We start from the raw sequence: 5,719 nt of genomic DNA, 5'->3' as shown, positions 1-5,719 counted from the left end.
CGCCCCCCCCCCCCCCGGCCGAATCAGGATGCATGCCAGAGACAAGGAGTCAATGTGTGCATCAGTATTTCTCTTCCTCTCTCCCCCTCCCTCCCTTCCACATTCTCTGAAAAGCAATGGAAAAAATATCCCAATAAAAAAAATAAAACACCTTACAAATTTAAGGTTTGTAAAAACACAAGTATACAAATTCACCTTGGGTCAAACCATGAATTTAAACAATTTAACTCCACAACTTTTGATTATGATGCTATATACCCACTGGAAGATCTCTCAGGGCAGCTCCTGGCTAAAGCCCCATTCCCAGGAGGGTAGCTCTTAATAGCACATGTATACTAACTCCCCCTGTCCTTGACTGGTAGACTTAGAGGGAGACAGATACCTGATGCAAGCCAAACCAATAACACTCCATCTCAGGAATCTGGAATTTTGAACTTAAAGAAATATAACATTGATGATAATAATAGCTAATACTTATTATATGCTGACTGCAAGCCACGAACTATCCCAAGCACACTACAATTCATCCTCCCAATAACTCCATTAGATTTCATAGATGAAATTAACCTGCCTGGTGACTCAAACCCATACAGTCTGGCTCCAGAACACATACATGTACTTAACCACTAACCTATATTCTCAAAAGATTGGGAATTATTAGAATGACATTAATGTCACCATACCTGCCCTGGTTCTTGGCCTTCCCAAATCTTGACTGTTCACTTCTTTCTTGGGAGTCTGTGAAACAACCTCCACGAATGTTAAAGAAACCAGACTTGGTTTCTGTTACTTGAAACCAACCTACTGATCCCACCAGTCAAACATTTTTAGGCCTCATTTTTAGAGAACTGATACTGATGAAATCTAAACTTACACCACAGATAGATCATGCCTCTGAATTTTTAAAAAAGGAATGTGTTTACAAAAAGAATTCACCACAAAGTTTCTTTCATAATATTCCCTGAGGCAGAAGTTAGCACCTCCTCCATGCCTATGAGATATTAAGCGATAGAACAGTAGAAACGTAATAACACTTAGATATCATCTGCTTCTCTACACACTCATTTTACAGATGAGCGGTACAATGGTGAAGAGAAGAGCCCAGGGTCATGAACCTATAGAGCCCGAGTTCAGGTACCACCTCTACCATGTTCTAGTTTAGATAGGAGCACCCTTGTGCAAGATACTTAATTTCTAAAGGCTCGGGTTCTTTTTCCGGAAAAGAAATAATAGCAACCACCCATTCTAGTGTTATAATGAGCTCTAAACCATCTACTGAGTTTAAGGAAGCGCCTGGAACATGCTCAACACACTCAATAACACACACTCAATAAATGGTAGTGATGAACAACCAGAGGTTCAGAGAAGGTAGGCAACTTTCCCAGATCACATGGCCACTTAATAACAGAACTAAAACTTAGAAAACAGATTTCACACTTGTACCTCAATTCTTTCTTCTACACCATCCTACAAACTGCTGGGCCTAACATTCAAAACTCTGTATAATCTGGCATAATCCTACCCTTTTTTCAACCTAGTCTCCACTGCAACAATTTTATTCATTCAATCACCAGATATTTACTGAGTGACTTCTAGATTATAAACAGTATCTAGTGCTGAAGATACAGCAGGAAACAAACGGAGGGGAAGAAATAAAAGTCATCTGCATGTCCAAAAAAAGGAGAAAGATCAAAGAGAATGACATGCTCAGAAATGATAGACTGCAGCCCCCCCTCAAGTTTCTGTAAGTAGGGGAAGGATAGACAAGGATAGATTCAAAAACATAACATGCAAGAAGAGCCATAGCCAGGTGGCTTGGTTGGGTGAGGATAAAAAATATACATAACATGCATTAGTCTGTGTAACATCCATAGAACTAGTTTTGAGTATTTCTGCACTAAATATTTGCTTCAACATACCCACACAACCAAACCTGAAAGTCCAAATTGTTAAATCCCTCTCCAAGGAGCCTTCTCTATACATTCCAGTAATAGTTTTCTCTTACTCCTCTTAACTGCACCAACAGTTAACTTTTTCTAATGCTCTTTTAATGTCTTTCAGGCTGACTTAACCTGGTAGTTTTTGCTAACTTTCCAAATACATTTTTGACCTCAATGATTCATTTAAGTTCCCTGAAGTCAAGATCAGTATCATATTCTTCTTTTAATCCTAACATCACTTCAGCACACAGACTTACACACATTGATATACAGAACCCTTTCAATAGTTCCCCAATCTCTTATTTAGGTAACACCTGGAACTTAGATGATACCTGGCTGGTATTTGCTTTTGTTGGGGAAAAAAACACCCCAAACCAAACCAAAAACGCTTAATGTTTTTACAGTATCAGTTTACAAAACTGCATTTTATACCCTCTTTAGAACCCCCTATTATGAAACATGAAATATATTAGTACCAAAAATAACTTTGAAATGGTAGAAAGATTGAATATATTTCTACTCTACCATTCAAAATATCACAAAATATTAAGATGACAAAAATTAGGCAACTAACATATGAGGGGAGAAATGGCAATTTAACTCAGTCATGATCTTTTTCTTTAAAAATAAATGGAATCACATGCTTCATGTAGATTTTGGTTCATTCCAGTATAAAGAGATCTTACACAAATCTATATATACCTATGAGAGGGGTAACTAACACAAATAAAGACTAATACTGCAACCATACCTATCTATAAAAAATTCTATATTTAAAGAGGCCTGACTCAAGAGGGAAAACAAATGAGTATTTAAGTGTACACAGTACATCAAAATAAGAAACCAAAAAGAATCCCTGGGACAATAACGTACCACACTGTGCTAACGAATTTTACACACACACACACACACACAGTGTTTCATAAAAACCTAGCTCTTGCTATAGAAAACGAAATAGAAGCTCATTCAATACTCAGCAAACATATATCAAGCATAAGTTATGTGACAGGCACAGTTCCAGGAACTGAAATATATTAAGGAGCAAAACCTGCAAAGATCCCTGCCCTTATAGAGATTACATTCTACTAGGAGAAAATATAATAAAATAGGATAGTTTCCTACAAGTTTATTATATGGTTAGGATAACAAACACTCAGATAAACATAATGGTGTCAACATAGGGAAAAGCAAAGTTAACAGACTTACAAGAAAAAAAAAAGAAAATTTGAAAAGCCAAGAGCAAAAGTCAAAGTGATAAAAAAATTACACTTCTTAATTAAATATTTTAATCAAATCAATATCATTTACGGTTCCCAAAATTATAAAAAGTACTTTATTTACAAAAACTACAATTAACGTAATAATCATTCGTAAGATAATTCGGGGTTCTGTAAGAAGTCAATATGCAGCATAGTGGTTATGAGAACGGGCTTTTGTGACATTAAAGGCAAGGATCTGAATTCTACCCCTGCCAGTTACTAGCAGTTAGACCCTTCAATTTCTTCATCTATAAAATAGAAACAAAACTTCAAAGGGCTGTTACAGGATTAAATAAAAACTAAAAACTAGAAACAACTGAAAATCCAACAACAGATGGAAGGAAGGAAGGAAGGAAAACAGGGGTGGGCAAAAAGTAGGTTTACAGTTGTGATTATGCAAAACAGTTTATCCTTATATTATTGTTTAACTATTTATTTGTATTACAACAGTAAACCTACTTTTGCCCACACCCATATTACAGTATGTAAATTCAATAAAAGGAATGGACTGCTATATGCAACAAGGATGAATCCTTAATACATTATGCTGAGCAAAAGAAGCCAGACACAATAAAATATGTATGACTCCATTTATATGAAGTTCTAGAAAGACAAAACTATCCTATAATGAGAGAAAGCAAATCAGTGGTTGCTCAGAATTACTGATGGAGACGGACTAACTTGCAAAGGAGCACAAGGGGACTTTTTGGGTGTTTAAAATGTTTTTATATCTGATTGTGGTGTTTCCATCAGAATACACATTTGTCATAATTCATTAAACTTGATGCTTTAAATGGGTACATTTTATTGTATTTAAATTATATCTAAGAAAATTAGTTTTAAAAAGGATTAAGTAAAATAATAAGGCAAAGTTCTTGGTACAGTACCTGGTGCATAAGAAGTATTCCAAAAATGATAGATATGTTAAAAACACCAACAACCACTATACAAACTCATGGGGAGGTGGTAAAACCACTGATTACCTGATCTTTCTGGTTGTGTAGATTCTACACTATTTGACCTAGACCAAGCAATGAGGAGCACTACAGAGACCAAGTTATAGAAAGATGACAACTGGCTGTCACTCATGAAAAAACAAGTCTTCCGACTTATGTTAATTTTTAAAAGAAGAAGAAAAAAACTAATATCCCATTTAAACATTCTGGGAAGCAAGAGACTTCAGACTGCATATATAAATCTTAACTGTCAGGGTTTGTTTAGTTTTGCTTTAATTTTAAGAACCTCCACTTGTAACATTAAAGAGGCAGAAAGGACAGGACAGAGACAAGAAGTCCTGAGACAACTCTAGTTCTATTAGAATTTGGATTTCTTCTTGCCTAAAATTGGGTAGATGAAGCATGCTTCTGAAAATAACCCAACGTTAACACTAATAAACAAAATTGTGCTGGGGTTAATTAAGCATTTATTTTTCATATATTTTTCATATATCAAAAATAACTAACTGCAAGTTTTTCCCCCTAAATTCAAATAAAATACCAAGACACATGTGGCAAACTAAGGACCTAAAGCAGTAACTAAATAATAATGCTGATCACTGTTTACAAACAGTAACATATCTTCCACCGGCTAATTATTCATTCTAGAACAAATTTTTTGATTAAAGTTTTTCCCAAACCAAAATAATAGAATCCAAGTAGTTACATACAGTACAGGGTGGGACAAAGGTTTGCAGTTGTTCGTATGGAAAATAATACAATAACTAGTAAATAATACAAGAATAAACTGTCTCACGTTCTCACAACTGTACTTTAATTAAGGCTCAGAAGCCACCTTTCTTTTGGGGTCAAAACCCATAAAATAACATTAACGGAAACTTAAATTTGTGGAATCCAAAGTTGTGTTATTTAAAGTTCAATTCAATTAATTCTTGTACATACTATAACTTTATTTTAATTATCTTTCCCATGGAACACTGAGCTAAGTTAGAAATAAGTTTTATTCAAACAACCGAAAGACTTTTCACATCTGACTTAATTCTAAACTTTCAGCATAAATGTTGGGCTTTCATCTTATTATTTACTTAAAAGACGTTGGAATGTTCTTCCTGATAGTGCGGCCACATTCATTTTCTACTGAAAGTGCAAAATTTCCAAGTAATCCAACACCACAGAGAAATGCGATTAAATCACAGCAGAAAGCAATGGCAGGGTAATATCATGAGGCCAGAACTCGAGCAGCCAATCAAAGGCATAAAAGCATTTCCTGCAATATTAATAGTCAAAAGAGAAAACCAATCACAGAAACCTCGCGCCTTCTTTTGACAGGCACAGAAGCGAGGGAACCAATCCACGAACACCCGGGGTTGACAATAAGGCGGGACTGCAGGTTCATTGAAGAAATTCTGGAGGGTGCAGTTACTATAAACTTCGCATGCAAGTAACACCACTCCGGTGTCATAAACACTGTCAACCCAGATGAAATTCAACCGTATGCAAAAATTTAACCCATCGGGGAGGAAAAGCAGCCATTGCCAAAAAAAAAAAAAAAAAAAAAAAAAAC

At 35.5% G+C, this 5,719-nt stretch overlaps 1 protein-coding gene across 5 annotated transcripts in view; it reads right to left on the bottom strand.

The window, feature by feature from the left end:
• Nucleotides 1–5,719, bottom strand: part of EPC2 (enhancer of polycomb homolog 2 (Drosophila)) — a 123,635-nt gene that overhangs the window by 117,064 nt on the left and 852 nt on the right. The window lies entirely within an intron of this gene.

The sequence above is a fragment of the Myotis brandtii genome, unplaced genomic scaffold, assembly GCF_000412655.1.
Source record: "Myotis brandtii unplaced genomic scaffold, ASM41265v1 scaffold125, whole genome shotgun sequence".
Classification (NCBI taxonomy): domain Eukaryota; kingdom Metazoa; phylum Chordata; class Mammalia; order Chiroptera; family Vespertilionidae; genus Myotis; species Myotis brandtii.
Note: the sequence above shows the minus strand (reverse complement) of the source record. Positions and strands in the feature narration are given on the sequence as shown.